We start from the raw sequence: 15,614 nt of genomic DNA, 5'->3' as shown, positions 1-15,614 counted from the left end.
CTGGTGTTTCATGGTTTAGGGCAGTGCAGTGGTGACTGGTGATCGGGCAGTGTAGGGGTCGTGCTGGGGCTAGTGTTTCAGGGTTTAGGGCAGTGCAGTGGAGTTCGGGCAGTGTAGGGAGTCATGCTGGGGCTGACGTTTCAGGGTTTAGGGCAGTGCAATGGTGTTTGGGCAGGGTAGGGGGTCTTGCATAGGGTGGCGTTTCAGGGTTTAGGGCAGTGGTGTTTGGGCAGTGTAGGGGTCATGCTGGGGCTGGTGTTTTAGGGTTTAGGCCGGGTAGAGCAGTGGTGTTCGGGCAGTGTAGGGGGTCGTGCTGGGGGTGGTGTTTCATGGTTTATGGCAGTGCAGTGGTGTTCGGGCAGTGTAGGGGGTCTTGCAGAGGGTGGCATTTCAGGGTTTAGAGCAGTGGTGCAGTGGTGTTCGGGCAGTGTAGAGGGTCTTGCAGGGGGTGGCGTTTCAGGGTTTAGGGCATTGGTGTTAGGGCAGTGTAGGGGTCTTGCTGGAGGTAGCGTTTTAGGATAGTGCAGTGGTATTCAGGTAGTGTAGGGTGTCGTGCTGGGGGTAGTGTTTTAGGGTTTAGGGCAGTAAAGTGGTGTTCGGGCAGTGTAGGGGGTTGTGCAGGGTGTGGTGTTTGAGGGTTTAGGGCAGTGCATTGGTTTTCAGGCGGTGTAGGGGGTCTTGCTGGGTGGTGTTTCAGGGTTTAGGGCAGTGGTGTTCAGGCAGTGTAGAGGGTATTGCTGGGGGTGGTGTTTCAGGGTTTAGGGCAGTGCAGTGGTGTTCGTGCAATGTAGGGGGTCTTGCTGGGGTGGTGTTTCAGGGTTTAGGGCAGTGGTGTTCGTGCAGTGTAGGGGTCTTGCTGGAGGTGGCGTTTTTGGATAGTGCAGTGGTGTTCAGGTAGTGTAGGGTGTCGTGCTGGGGGTGGTGTTTTAGGGTTTAGTGCAGGGAAGTGGTGTTAGGGCAGTGTGGTGGGTCATGCTCGGGGTGGTGTTTTAGGGTTTAGGGCAGTGCAGGGATGTTTGGGCAGTGTAGGGGGTCGTGCTAGGGGTTGTGTTACAGTGTTTATGGCAGTGCAGTGGTGTTCGGGCAGTGTAGGGGGTCATGCTGGGGGTGGTGTTTCAGGGTTTAGGGCAGTGCAGTGGTGTTCGGGCAATGTAGGGTGTCTTGCAGGGGGTGTCATTTCAGGGTTTAGGGCAGTGGTGCAGTGGTGTTCGGGCAGTGTAGAGTGTCTTGCAGGGAGTGGCATTTCAGGGTTTAGGGCACTGGTGTTCGGGCACTGTAGGGGGTCTTGCTGGAAGTGGCGTTTCAGGGTTTAGGGCAGTGGTGTTCGGGCAGTGTAGGGGGTCGTGCTCGGGCTGGTGTTTCAGGGTTTAGAGAAGTGCAGTGGGGATCGGGCAGTGTAGGGTGTCGTGCTGGTGCTGGTGTTTCAGAGTTTAGTGCAGAGCAGTAGTGTTCGGCAGTGTAGGGGGACATGCTGGGGGTGGTGTTTCAGGGTTTAGGGCAGAGCAGTGGTGTTCGGGCAGAGTAGGGGTCGTGCTGGGGGTGGTGTTTCAGGATTTAGGGCAGAGCAGTGGTGTTCGGGCAATGTAGGGGGATGTGCTGGGCATGGTTGAGGGCATAGGGCAGAGCAGTGGTGTTCGGGCAGTGTAGGGGGTTGTTCTGGGGGTGGTCCTTCATGGTTTACGGCAGTGCAGTGGTGTTCGGGCAGTGTAGGGGGTCGTGCTGGGGCTGGTGTTTCAGGGTTTAGGGCCGTGCAGTGGTGTTCGGGCACTGTGAGGGGTCGTGCTGGGGCTGGTGTTTTAGGGTTTAGGGCAGTCCAGTGGTGTTCGAGCAGTGTAGGGGGTCGTACTAGGGCTGGTGTTTTAAGGTTAGGGCAGTGCAGTGGTGTTCCAGCAGTGTAGGGGGTCGTGCTGGGGCTGGTGTTTTAGGGTTTAGGGTAGAGCAGTGGTGTTCGGGCAGTGTAGGGGGTCATGCTGGGGGTGGTGTTTCAGGGTTTATGGCAGTGCATTGGTGTTCGGGCAGTGAAGGGGGTTGTGCTGGGGCTGGTGTTTTATGGTTAGGGCAGTGCAGTGGTGTTCGGGTAGTGTAGGTTGTCGTGCTGGGGGTGGTGTTTTAGGGTTTAGGTCAGTGCAGTGGTGTTCGGGCAATGTAAGGGGTCTTGCAGGGGGTGGCATTTCAGGGTTGAGGGCAGTGGTGCAGTGGTGTTCGGGCAGTGTAGAGGGTCTTGCTGGAGGTGGCGTTTCAGGGTTTAGGGCAGTGGTGATCAGGCAGTGTATGGGGTCATGCTGGGGGTGGTGTTTCAGGGTTTAGGGCAGTACAGTGGTTTTCGGGCAGTGTAGGGGGTTGTGCTAGGGCTGGTGTTTCAGGGTTTAGGGCAGTGCAGTGGTGTTCGGGCAGTGTAGGGGGACGTGCTGGGGCTGCTGTTTCAGGGTTTAGGGCATTGCAGTGGTGTTCGGGCAGTGTAGGGGGTTGTGCTGGGGCTGGTGTTTTATGGTTTAGGGTAGTGCAGTGGTGTTTGGGCAGTATTGAGGGTCATGCTGGGGGTGGTGTTTTAGGGTAGTGCAGTGGTGTTCTGGTAGTATAGGGTGTCGTGCAGGGGGTGGTGTTTTAGGGTTTAGTGCAGTGAAGTGGTGTTCGGGCAATGTGGGGGGTCATGCTGGGGGTAGTGTTTTAGGGTTTAGGGCAGTGCAGTGTTGTTCGGGCAGTGTAAGTGGTCGTGCTGGGGTGGTGTTTCTGGGTTTAGGGCAGTGCAGTGGTGTTCGGACAGTGTAAAGTGTCGTGATGGGGTGGTGTTTTAGGGTTTAGGGTAGTGCAGTGGTGTTCGGGCAGTGTGGGAGGTCGTGCTGGGGGTCGTGTTTTAGGGTTTAGGGCAGTGCAGTAGTGTTCGGGCAGTGTAGGGGGTCTTGCTGGGGGTGGTGTTTCAGGGTTTAGGGCAGTGCAGTGGTGTTCGGGAAGTATAGGGGGTCATGCTGGGGCTGGTGTTTCAGGGTTTAGGGCAGTGCAGTGGTGTTCGGGCAGTGTAGGGGGTCTTGCAGAGGGTGGCATTTCAGGGTTTAGAGCAGTGGTGCAGTGGTGTTCGGGCAGTGTAGAGGGTCTTGCAGGAGGTGCCGTTTCAGGGTTTAGGGCATTGGTGTTAGGGCAGTGTAGGGGTCTTGCTGGAGGTAGCGTTTTAGGATAGTGCAGTGGTATTCAGGTAGTGTAGGGTGTCGTGCTGGGGGTAGTGTTTTAGGGTTTAGGGCAGTGAAGTGGTGTTCGGGCAGTGTAGGGGGTTGTGCAGGGGGTGGTGTTTGAGGGTTTAGGGCAGTGAATTGGTTTTCAGGCGGTGTAGGGGGTCTTGCTGGGTGGTGTTTCAGGGTTTAGGGCAGTGGTGTTCAGGCATTGTAGAGGGTATTGCTGGGGGTGGTGTTTCAGGGTTTAGGGCAGTGCAGTGGTGTTCGGGCAATGTAGGGGGTCTTGCTGGGGTGGTGTTTCAGGGTTTAGGGCAGTGCAGTGGTGTTCGGGAAGTATAGGGGGTCATGCTGGGGCTGGTGTTTCAGGGTTTAGGTCAGTGCAGTGGTGTACGGGCAGTGTAGGGGATCATGCTGGGGCTGGTGTTTCAGGGTTGAGGGCAGTGCAGTGGTGACTGGTGATCGGGCAGTGTAGGGGGTCGTGCTGGGGCTAGTGTTTCAGGGTTTAGGGCAGTGCAATTGTGTTCGGGCAGGGTAGGGGGTCTTGCAGAGGGTGGCGTTTCAGGGTTTAGGGCAGTGTTGTTCGGGCAGTGTAGGGGTCATGCTGGGGCTGGTGTTTTAGGGTTTAGGGTAGAGCAGTGGTGTTTGGGCAGTGTAGGGGGTCGTGCTGGGGGTGGTGTTTCAGGGTTTATGGCAGTGCAGTGGTGTTCGGGCAGTGTAGGGGGTTGTGCTGGGGCTGGTGTTTTATGGTTAGGGCAGTGCAGTTTTGTTCGGGTAGTGTAGGTTGTCGTGCTGGGGGTGGTGTTTTAGGGTTTAGGGCAGTGCAGTGGTGTTCAGGCAATGTAAGGGGTCTTGCAGGGGGTGGCATTTCAGGGTTGAGGGCAGTGGTGCAGTGGTGTTCGGGCAGTCTAGAGGGTCTTGCTGGAGGTGGCGTTTCAGGGTTTAGGGCAGTGGTGATCAGGCAGTGTAGGGGGTCATGCTGGGGCTGGTGTTTCAGGGTTTAGGGCAGTGCAGTGGTGTTCGGGCAGTGTAGGGGGACGTGCTGGGGCTGGTGTTTCAGGGTTTAGGGCATTGCAGTGGTGTTCGGGCAGTGTAGGGGGTTGTGCTGGGGCTGGTGTTTTATGGTTTAGGATAGTGCAGTGGTGTTCGGGCAGTGTTGAGGGTCATGCTGGGGGTGGTGTTTTAGGGTAGTGCAGTGGTGTTCTGGTAGTATAGGGTGTCGTGCAGGGGGTGGTGTTTTAGGGTTTAGTGCAGTGAAGTGGTGTTCGGGCAGTGTGGGGGGTCATGCTGGGGGTAGTGTTTTAGGGTTTAGGGCAGTGCAGTGTTGTTCGGGCAGTGTAAGTGGTCGTGCTGGGGTGGTGTTTCTGGGTTTAGGGCAGTGCAGTGGTGTTCGGGAAGTGTAGGGGGTCATGCTGGGGCTGGTGTTTCAGGGTTTAGGGCAGTGCAGTGGTGTTCGGGCAATGTAGGGGGTCATGCTGGGGCTGGTGTATCAGGGTTTAGGGCAGTGCAGTGGTGACTGGTGATCGGGCAGTGTAGGGGGTCGTGCTGGGGCTAGTGTTTCAGGGTTTAGGGCAGGGCAGTAGAGTTCGGGCAGTGTAGAGAGTCATGCTGGGGCTGACGTTTCAGGGTTTAGGGCAGTGCAATTGTGTTCGGGCAGGGTAGGGGGTCTTGCAGAGGGTGGCGTTTCAGGGTTTAGGGCAGTGTTGTTCGGGCAGTGTAGGGGTCATGCTGGGGCTGGTGTTTTAGGGTTTAGGGTAGAGCAGTGGTGTTTGGGCAGTGTAGGGGGTCGTGCTGGGGGTGGCATTTCAGGGTTTAGGGCAGTGGTGCAGTGGTGTTCGGGCAGTGTAGAGGGTCTTGCAGGGGGTGGCGTTTCAGGGTTTAGGGCAGTGATGTTCGGGCAGTGTAGGGGGTCGTGCTGGGGCTGGTGTTTTAGGGTTAGGGCAGTGCAGTAGTGTTCGGGAAGTAGAGGGGGTTGAGCTGGGGCTGGTGTTTTATGGTTTAGGGTAGTGCAGTGGTGTTCGGGCAGTGTTGGGGTCATGCTGGGGTGGTGTTTTAGGGTAGTGCAATGGTGTTCAGGTAGTGTAGGGATCGTGCTGGGATGGTGTTTTAAGGTTTAGGGCAGTGCAGGGATGTTTGGGCAGTGTAGGGGGTCGTGCTGGGGGTGGTGTTTCAGGATTTAGGGCAGAGCAGTTGTGTTCGGGCAATGTAGGGGGACGTGCTGGGCATGGTTGAGGGCATGGAGCAGTGCAGTGGTGTTCGGGCAGTGTAGGGGGTCGTGCTGGGGCTGGTGTTTCAGGGTTTAGGGCCGTGCAGTGGTGTTCGGGCACTGTGAGGGGTCGTGCTGGGGCTAGTGTTTTAGGGTTTAGGGCAGTGCAGTGGTGTTGGGGCAGTATAGGGGGTCGTACTGGGGCTGGTGTTTTAGGGTTAGGGCAGTGCAGTGGTGTTCCGGCAGTGTAGCGGGTCGTGCTGGGGCTGGTGTTTTAGGGTTTAGGGTAGAGCAGTGGTGTTCGGGCAGTGTAGGGGGTCGTGCTGGGGGTGGTGTTCCAGGGTTTATGGCAGTGCAGTGGTGTTCCGGCAGTGTAGGGGGTTGTGCTGGGGGTGGAGTTTTATGGTTAGGGCAGTGCAGTGGTGTTCGGGTAGTGTAGGTTGTCGTGCTGGGGGTGGTGTTTTAGGGTTTAGGGCAGTGCAGTGGTGTTCGGGAAATGTAGGGGGTCTTGCAGGGGGTGGCATTTCAGGGTTTAGGGCAGTGGTGCAGTGGTGTTCGGGCAGTGTAGAGGGTCTTGCTGGAGGTGGCATTTCAGGGTTTAGGGCAGTGGTGTTCAGGCAGTGTAGGGGGTCATGCTGGGGGTGGTGTTTCAGGGTTTAGGGCAGTACAGTGGTTTTCGGGCAGCGTAGGGTGTCTTGCTGGGGTGGTGTTTAAGGGTTTAGGGCAGTGGTGTTAGGGCAGTGTAGGGGGTTGTGCTGGGGCTGGTGTTTCAGGGTTTAGGGCAGTGCAGTGGTGTTCGGGCAGTGTAGGGGGACGTGCTGGGGCTGGTGTTTCAGGGTTTAGGGCAGTGCAGTGGTGTTCGTGCAATGTAGAGGGTCGTGCTGGGGCTGGTGTTTTATGGTTTAGGGTAGTGCAGTGGTGTTTGGGCAGTGTTGAGGGTCATGCTGGGGGTGGTGTTTTAGGGTAGTGCAGTGGTGTTCCGGTAGTATAGGGTGTCGTGCAGGGGGTGGTGTTTTAGGGTTTAGTGCAGTGAAGTGGTGTTCGGGCAGTGTGGGGGGTCATGCTGGGGGTAGTGTTTTAGGGTTTAGGGCAGTGCAGTGGTGTTCGGGCAGTGTAAGTGGTTGTGCTGGGGTGGTGTTTCTGGGTTTAGGGCACTGCAGTGGTGTTCGGGCTGTGTAGGGTGTCATGATGGGGTGGTGTTTTAGGGTTTAGGGCAGTGCAGTGGTGTTCGGGCAGTGTGGGAGGTCGTGCTGGGGTGGTGTTTTAGGGTTTAGGGCAGTGCAGTAGTGTTCGGGCAGTGTAGGGGGTCATGCTGGGGGTGGTATTTCAGGGTTTAGGGCAGTGCAGTGGTGTTCGGGCAGTGTAGGAGTCGTGCTGGGGGTGATGTTTCAGGGTTTAGGGCAGTGCAGTGGTGTTCGGGCAGTGTAGGGGGTCTTGCAGGGGGTGACGTTTTAGGGTTCAGGGCAGTGGTGCAGAGGTGTTCGGGCAGTGTAGAGGGTCTTGCAGGGGGTGGCGTTTCAGGGTTTAGAGCAGTGGTGTTCTGGCAGTGTAGGGGGTCTTGGTGGGGGTGGTGGTTTATGGTTTAGAGTAGTGCAGTGGTGTTCGGGCAGTATTGGAGGTCATGCTGGGTGTGGTGTTTTAGGGTAGTGCAGTGGTGTTCAGGTAGTGTAGGGTGTCGTGCTGGGGGTAGTGTTTTAGGGTTTAGGGCAGTGAAGTGGTGTTCGGGCAGTGTAGGGGGTCGTGCAGGGGTGGTGTTTCAGGGTTTAGGGCAGTGCATTGGTTTTCGGGCGGTGTAGGGGGTCTTGCTGGGGTGGTGTTTCAGGGTTTAGGGCAGTGGTGTTCAGGCAGTGTAGAGGGTCTTGCTGGGGGTGGTGTTTCAGGGTTCAGGGCAGTGCAGAGGTGTTCGGCAATGTAGGCGGTCTTGCTGGGGGTGGTGTTTCAGGGTTGAGGGCAGTGCAGTGGTGTTCGGGCAGTGTAGGGGGTTGTGCTGGGGCTGGTGTTTCAGGGTTTAGGGCAGTGCAGTGGTGTTCGGGCAGTGTAGGGGGACGTGCTGGGGCTGGTGTTTCAGGGTTTAGGGCATTGCAGTGGTGTTCGGGCAGTGTAGGGGGTCGTGCTGGGGCTGGTGTTTTATGGTTTAGGGTAGTGCAGTGGTGTTCGGGCAGTATTGAGGGTCATGCTGGGGGTGGTGTTTTAGGGTAGTGCAGTGGTGTTCTGGTAGTATAGGGTGTCGTGCAGGGGGTGGTGTTTTAGGGTTTAGTGCAGTGAAGTGGTGTTCGGGCAGTGTGGGGGGTCCTGCTGAGGGTAGTGTTTTAGGGTTTAGGGCAGTGCAGTGTAGTTCGGGCAGTGTAAGTGGTCGTGCTGGGGTGGTGTTTCTGGGTTTAGGGCAGTGCAGTGGTGTTCGGATAGTGTAGGGTGTCGTGATGGGGTGGTGTTTTAGGGTTTAGGGTAGTGCAGTGGTGTTCGGGCAGTGTGGGAGGTCATGCTGGGGGTCGTGTTTTAGGGTTTAGGGCAGTGCAGTAGTGTTCAGGCAGTGTAGGGGGTCTTGCTGGGGGTGGTGTTTCAGGGTTTAGGGCAGTGCAGTGGTGTTCGGGAAGTGTAGGGGGTCATGCTGGGGCTGGTGTTTCAGGGTTTAGGGCAGTGCAGTGGTGTTCGGGCAATGTAGGGGGTCATGCTGGGGCTGGTGTTTCAGGGTTTAGGGCAGTGCAGTGGTGACTGGTGATCGGGCAGTGTAGGGGGTCGTGCTGGGGCTAGTGTTTCAGGGTTTAGGGCAGTGCAGTAGAGTTCGGGCAGTGTAGAGAGTCATGCTGGGGCTGACGTTTCAGGGTTTAGGGCAGTGCAATTGTGTTCGGGCAGGGTAGGGGGTCTTGCAGAGGGTGGCGTTTCAGGGTTTAGGGCAGTGTTGTTCGGGCAGTGTAGGGGTCATGCTGGGGCAGGTGTTTTAGGGTTTAGGGTAGAGCAGTGGTTTTTGGGCAGTGTAGGGGGTCGTGCTGGGGGTGGTGTTTCAGGGTTTATGGCAGTGCAGTGGTGTTCGGGCAGTGTAGGGGGTCTTGCAGAGGGTGGCATTTCAGGGTTTAGGGCAGTGGTGCAGTGGTGTTCGGGCAGTGTAGAGGGTCTTGCAGGGGGTGGCGTTTCAGGGTTTAGGGCAGTGGTGTTCGGGCAGTGTAGGGGGTCGTGCTGGGGCTGGTGTTTTAGGGTTAGGGCAGTGCAGTAGTGTTCCGGAAGTGGAGGGGGTTGAGCTGGGGCTGGTGTTTTATGGTTTAGGGTAGTGCAGTGGTGTTCGGGCAGTGTTGTGGTCATGCTGGGGTGGTGTTTTAGGGTAGTGCAGTGGTGTTCAGGTTGTGTAGGGATCGTGCTGGGGTGGTGTTTTAAGGTTTAGGGCAGTGCAGGGATGTTTGGGCAGTGTAGGGGGTCGTGCTAGGGGTGGTGTTACAGGGTTTATGGCAGTGCAGTGGTGTTTGGGCAGTGTAGGGGGTCATGCTGGGGGTGGTGTTTCAGGGTTTAGGGCAGTGCAGTGGTGTTCGGGCTATGTAGGGTGTCTTGCAGGGGGTGTCATTTCAGGGTTTAGGGCAGTGGTGCAGGGGTGTTCGGGCTGTGTAGAGTGTCTTGCAGGGGGTGGCATTTCAGGGTTTAGGGCAGTGGTGTTCGGGCAGTGTAGGGGGTCTTGCTGGAGGTGGCGTTTCAGGGTTTAGGGCAGTGGTGTTCGGGCAGTGTAGGGGGTCGTGCTGGGGCTGGTGATTCAGGGTTTAGAGCAGTGCAGTGGTGTTCGGGCAGTGTAGGGGGTCGTGCTCGGGCTGGTGTTTCAGGGTTTAGGGAAGTGCAGTGGGGATCGGGCAGTGTAGGGTGTCGTGCTGGTGCTGGTGTTTCAGAGTTTAGTGCAGAGCAGTAGTGTTCGGCAGTGTAGGGGGATGTGCTGGGGGTGGTGTTTCAGGGTTTAGGGCAGAGCAGTGGTGTTCGGGCAGAGTAGGGGTCGTGCTGGGGGTGGTGTTTCAGGATTTAGGGCAGAGCAGTGGTGTTCGGGCAATGTAGGGGGACGTGCTGGGCATGGTTGAGGGCATAGAGCAGTGCAGTGGTGTTCGGGCAGTGTAGGGGGTCGTGCTGGGGCTGGTGTTTCAGGGTTTAGGGCCGTGCAGTGGTGTTCGGGCACTGTGAGGGGTCGGCTGGGGCTGGTGTTTTAGGGTTTAGGGCAGTGCAGTGGTGTTCGAGCAGTGTAGGGGGTCGTACTGGGGCTGGTGTTTTAGGGTTAGGGCAGTGCAGTGGTGTTCCGGCAGTGTAGCGGGTCGTGCTGGGGCTGGTGTTTTAGGGTTTAGGGTAGAGCAGTGGTGTTCGGGCAGTGTAGGGGGTCTTGCTGGGGGTGGTGTTTCAGGGTTTATGGCAGTGCAGTGGTGTTCGGGCAGTGTAGGGGGTTGTGCTGGGGGTGGTGTTTTAGGGTTTAGGGTAGTGCAGTGGTGTTCGGGCAGTGTAGGGGGTCATGCAGGGGGTGCCGTTTCAGGGATTAGGGCAGTGGTGTTCAGGCAGTGTAGGGGGTCATGCTGGGGGTGGTGTTTCAGGGTTTAGGGCAGTACAGTGGTTTTCGGGCAGCGTAGGGTGTCTTGCTGGGGTGGTGTTTAAGGGTTTAGGGCAGTGGTGTTAGGGCAGTGTAGGGGGTTGTGCTGGGGCTGGTGTTTCAGGGATTAGGGCAGTGCAGTGGTGTTTGGGCAGTGTAGGGAGACTTGCTGGGGCTGGTGTTTCAGGGTTTAGGGCAGTGCAGTGGTGTTCGGGCAATGTAGGGGGTCGTGCTGGGGCTGGTGTTTTATGGTTTAGGGTAGTGCAGTGGTGTTTGGGCAGTGTTGAGGGTCATGCTGGGGGTGGTGTTTTAGGGTAGTGCAGTGGTGTTCCGGTAGTATAGGGTGTCGTGCAGGGGGTGGTGTTTTAGGGTTTAGTGCAGTGAAGTGGTGTTCGGGCAGTTTGGGGGGTCATGCTGGGGGTAGTGTTTTAGGGTTTAGGGCAGTGCAGTGGTGTTCGGGCAGTGTAAGTGGTTGTGCTGGGGTGGTGTTTCTGGGTTTAGGGCACTGCAGTGGTGTTCGGGCTGTGTAGGGTGTCATGATGGGGTGGTGTTTTAGGGTTTAGGGCAGTGCAGTGGTGTTCAGGCAGTGTGGGAGGTCGTGCTGGGGTGGTGTTTTAGGGTTTAGGGCAGTGCAGTAGTGTTCGGGCAGTGTAGGGGGTCATGCTGGGGGTGGTATTTCAGGGTTTAGGGCAGTGCAGTGGTGTTCGGGCAGTGTAGGAGTCGTGCTGGGGGTGATGTTTCAGGGTTTAGGGCAGTGCAGTGGTGTTCGGGCAGTGTAGGGGGTCTTGCAGGGGGTGACGTTTTAGGGTTCAGGGCAGTGGTGCAGAGGTGTTCGGGCAGTGTAGAGGGTCTTGCAGGGGGTGGCGTTTCAGGGTTTAGAGCAGTGGTGTTCTGGCAGTGTAGGGGGTCTTGCTGGGGGTGGTGGTTTATGGTTTAGAGTAGTGCAGTGGTGTTCGGGCAGTATTGGAGGTCATGCTTGGTGTGGTGTTTTAGGGTAGTGCAGTGGTGTTCAGGTAGTGTAGGGTGTCGTGCTGGGGGTAGTGTTTTAGGGTTTAGGGCAGTGAAGTGGTGTTCGGGCAGTGTAGGGGGTCGTGCAGGGGCGGTGTTTCAGGGTTTAGGGCAGTGCATTGGTTTTCGGGCGGTGTAGGGGGTCTTGCTGGGGTGGTGTTTCAGGGTTTAGGGCAGTGGTGTTCAGGCAGTGTAGAGGGTCTTGCTGGGGGTGGTGTTTCAGGGTTCAGGGCAGTGCAGAGGTGTTCGGCAATGTAGGCGGTCTTGCTGGGGGTGGTGTTTCAGGGTTGAGGGCAGTGCAGTGGTGTTCGGGCAGTGTAGGTGGTTGTGCTGGGGCTGGTGTTTCAGGGTTTAGGGCAGTGCAGTGGTGTTCGGGCAGTGTAGGGGGACGTGCTGGGGCTGGTGTTTCAGGGTTTAGGGCATTGCAGTGGTGTTCGGGCAGTGTAGGGGGTCGTGCTGGGGCTGGTGTTTTATGGTTTAGGGTAGTGCAGTGGTGTTCGGGCAGTATTGAGGGTCATGCTGGGGGTGGTGTTTTAGGGTAGTGCAGTGGTGTTCTGGTAGTATAGGGTGTCGTGCAGGGGGTGGTGTTTTAGGGTTTAGTGCAGTGAAGTGGTGTTCGGGCAGTGTGGGGAGTCATGCTGGGGGTAGTGTTTTGGGGTTTAGGGCAGTGCAGTGTTGTTCGGGCAGTGTAAGTGGTCGTGCTGGGGTGGTGTTTCTGGGTTTAGGGCAGTGCAGTGGTGTTCAGACAGTGTAGGGTGTCGTGATGGGGTGGTGTTTTAGGGTTTAGGGTAGTGCAGTGGTGTTCGGGCAGTGTGGGAGGTCGTGCTGGGGGTCGTGTTTTAGGGTTTAGGGCAGTGCAGTAGTGTTCGGGCAGTGTAGGGGGTCTTGCTGGGGGTGGTGTTTCAGGGTTTAGGGCAGTGCAGTGGTGTTCGGGAAGTGTAGGGGGTCATGCTGGGGCTGGTGTTTCAGGGTTTAGGGCAGTGCAGTGGTGTTCGGGCAATGTAGGGGGTCATGCTGGGGCTGGTGTTTCAGGGTTTAGGGCAGTGCAGTGGTGACTGGTGATCGGGCAGTGTAGGGGGTCGTGCTGGGGCTAGTGTTCCAGGGTTTAGGGCAGTGCAGTAGAGTTCGGGCAGTGTAGAGAGTCATGCTGGGGCTGACGTTTCAGGGTTTAGGGCAGTGCAATTGTGTTCGGGCAGGGTAGGGGGTCTTGCAGAGGGTGGCATTTCAGGGTTTAGGGCAGTGTTGTTCGGGCAGTGTAGGGGTCATGCTGGGGCTGGTGTTTTAGGGTTTAGGGTAGAGCAGTGGTGTTTGGGCAGTGTAGGGGGTCGTGCTGGGGGTGGTGTTTCAGGGTTTATGGCAGTGCAGTGGTGTTCGGGCAGTGTAGGGGGTCTTGCAGAGGGTGGCATTTCAGGGTTTAGGGCAGTGGTGCAGTGGTGTTCGGGCAGTGTAGAGGGTCTTGCAGGGGGTGGCGTTTCAGGGTTTAGGGCAGTGGTGTTCGGGCAGTGTAGGGGGTCGTGCTGGGGCTGGTGTTTTAGGGTTAGGGCAGTGCGGTAGTGTTCCGGAAGTGGAGGGGGTTGAGCTGGGGCTGGTGTTTTATGGTTTAGGGTAGTGCAGTGGTGTTCGGGCAGTGTTGTGGTCATGCTGGGGTGGTGTTTTAGGGTAGTGCAGTGGTGTTCAGGTTGTGTAGGGATCGTGCTGGGGTGGTGTTTTAAGGTTTAGGGCAGTGCAGGGATGTTTGGGCAGTGTAGGGGGTCGTGCTAGGGGTGGTGTTACAGGGTTTTTGGCAGTGCATTGGTGTTTGGGCAGTGTAGGGGGTCATGCTGGGGGTGGTGTTTCAGGGTTTAGGGCAGTGCAGTGGTGTTCGGGCAATGTAGGGTGTCTTGCAGGGGGTGTCATTTCAGGGTTTAGGGCAGTGGTGCAGGGGTGTTCGGGCAGTGTAGAGAGTCTTGCAGGGGGTGGCATTTCAGGGTTTAGGGCAGTGGTGTTCGGGCAGTGTAGGGGGTCTTGCTGGAGGTGGCGTTTCAGGGTTTAGGGCAGTGGTGTTCGGGCAGTGTAGGGGGTCGTGCTGGGGCTGGTGATTCAGGGTTTAGGGCAGTGCAGTGGTGTTCGGGCAGTGTAGGGGGTCGTGCTCGGGCTGGTGTTTCAGGGTTTAGGGAAGTGCAGTGGGGATCGGGCAGTGTAGGGTGTCGTGCTGGTGCTGGTGTTTCAGAGTTTAGTGCAGAGCAGTAGTGTTCGGCAGTGTAGGGGGACGTGCTGGGGGTGGTGTTTCAGGGTTTAGGGCAGAGCAGTGGTGTTCGGGCAGAGTAGGGGTCGTGCTGGGGGTGGTGTTTCAGGATTTAGGGCAGAGCAGTGGTGTTCGGGCAATGTAGGGGGACGTGCTGGGCATGGTTGAGGGCATAGAGCAGTGCAGTGGTGTTCGGGCAGTGTAGGGGGTCGTGCTGGGGCTGGTGTTTCAGGGTTTAGGGCCGTGCAGTGGTGTTCGGGCACTGTGAGGGGTCGTGCTGGGGCTGGTGTTTTAGGGTTTAGGGCAGTGCAGTGGTGTTCGAGCAGTGTAGGGGGTCGTACTGGGGCTGGTGTTTTAGGGTTAGGGCAGTGCAGTGGTGTTCCGGCAGTGTAGCGGGTCGTGCTGGGGCTGGTGTTTTAGGGTTTAGGGTAGAGCAGTGGTGTTCGGGCAGTGTAGGGGGTCGTGCTGGGGGTGGTGTTTCAGGGTTTATGGCAGTGCAGTGGTGTTCGGGCAGTGTAGGGGGTTGTGCTGGGGTGGTGTTTTAGGGTTTAGGGCAGTGCAGTGGTGTTCGGGCAGTGTAGGGGGTCATGCAGGGGGTGGCGTTTCAGGGATTAGGGCAGTGGTGTTCAGGCAGTGTAGGGGGTCATGCTGAGGGTGGTGTTTCAGGGTTTAGGGCAGTACAGTGGTTTTCGGGCAGCGTAGGGTGTCTTGCTGGGGTGGTGTTTAAGGGTTTAGGGCAGTGGTGTTAGGGCAGTGTAGGGGGTTGTGCTGGGGCTGGTGTTTCAGGGTTTAGGGCAGTGCAGTGGTGTTCGAGCAGTGTAGGGGGACTTGCTGGGGCTGGTGTTTCAGGGTTTAGGGCAGTGCAGTGGTGTTCGGGCAATGTAGGGGGTCGTGCTGGGGCTGGTGTTTTATGGTTTAGGGTAGTGCAGTGGTGTTTGGGCAGTGTTGAGGGTCATGCTGGGGGTGGTGTTTTAGGGTAGTGCAGTGGTGTTCCGGTAGTATAGGGTGTCGTGCAGGGGGTGGTGTTTTAGGGTTTAGTGCAGTGAAGTGGTGTTCGGGCAGTGTGGGGGGTCATGCTGGGGGTAGTGTTTTAGGGTTTAGGGCAGTGCAGTGGTGTTCGGGCAGTGTAAGTGGTTGTGCTGGGGTGGTGTTTCTGGGTTTAGGGCACTGCAGTGGTGTTCGGGCTGTGTAGGGTGTCGTGATGGGGTGGTGTTTTAGGGTTTAGGGCAGTGCAGTGGTGTTCAGGCAGTGTGGGAGGTCGTGCTGGGGTGGTGTTTTAGGGTTTAGGGCTGTGCAGTAGTGTTCGGGCAGTGTAGGGGGTCATGCTGGGGGTGGTATTTCAGGGTTTAGGGCAGTGCAGTGGTGTTCGGGCAGTGTAGGAGTCATGCTGGGGGTGATGTTTCAGGGTTTAGGGCAGTGCAGTGGTGTTCGGGCAGTGTAGGGGGTCTTGCAGGGGGTGACGTTTTAGGGTTCAGGGCAGTGGTGCAGAGGTGTTCGGGCAGTGTAGAGGGTCTTGCAGGGGGTGGCGTTTCAGGGTTTAGAGCAGTGGTGTTCTGGCAGTGTAGGGGGTCTTGCTGGGGGTGGTGGTTTATGGTTTAGAGTAGTGCAGTGGTGTTCGGGCAGTATTGGAGGTCATGCTGGGTGTGGTGTTTTAGGGTAGTGCAGTGGTGTTCAGGTAGTGTAGGGTGTCGTGCTGGGGGTAGTGTTTTAGGGTTTAGGGCAGTGAAGTGGTGTTCGGGCAGTGTAGGGGGTCGTGCAGGGGTGGTGTTTGAGGGTTTAGGGCAGTGCATTGGTTTTCGGGCGGTGTAGGGGGTCTTGTTGGGGTGGTGTTTCAGGGTTTAGGGCAGTGGTGTTCAGGCAGTGTAGAGGGTCTTGCTGGGGGTGGTGTTTCAGGGTTCAGGGCAGTGCAGAGGTGTTCGGGCAATGTAGGCGGTCTTGCTGGGGGTGGTGTTTCAGGGTTTAGGGCAGTGCAGTGGTGTTCGGGCAGTGTAGGGGGTCATGCTGGGGCTGGTGTTTCAGGGTTTTGGGCAGTGCAGTGGTGTTCGGGCAATGTAGGGGGTCATGCTGGGTCTGGTGTTTCAGGGTTTAGGGCAGTGCAGTGGTGATCGGGCAGTGTAGGGGGTCGTGCTGGGGCTAGTGTTTCAGGGTTTAGGGTAGTGCAGTGGAGTTCGGGCAGTGCAGGGGGTCATGCTGGGACTGGTGTTTCAGGGTTTAGGGCAGAGCAGTGGTGTTCAGGCAGGGTAGGGGGTCTTGCAGAGGGTGGCGTTTCAGGGTTTAGGGCAGTGGTGTTCGGGCAGTGTAGGGGTCATGCTGGGGCTGGTGTTTTAGGGTAGAGCAGTGGTGTTCTGGCAGTGTAGGGGGTCGTGCTGGGGGTGGTGTTTCAGGGTTTATGGCAGTGCAGTGGTGTTCGGGCAGTGTAGGGGGTCTTGCAGAGGGTGGGATTTCAGGGTTTAGGGCAGTGGTGCAGTG

Source organism: Triturus cristatus, chromosome 1_1 (assembly GCF_964204655.1).
Source record: "Triturus cristatus chromosome 1_1, aTriCri1.1, whole genome shotgun sequence".
NCBI classification, from domain to species: Eukaryota; Metazoa; Chordata; class Amphibia; order Caudata; family Salamandridae; genus Triturus; species Triturus cristatus.
Note: the sequence above shows the minus strand (reverse complement) of the source record.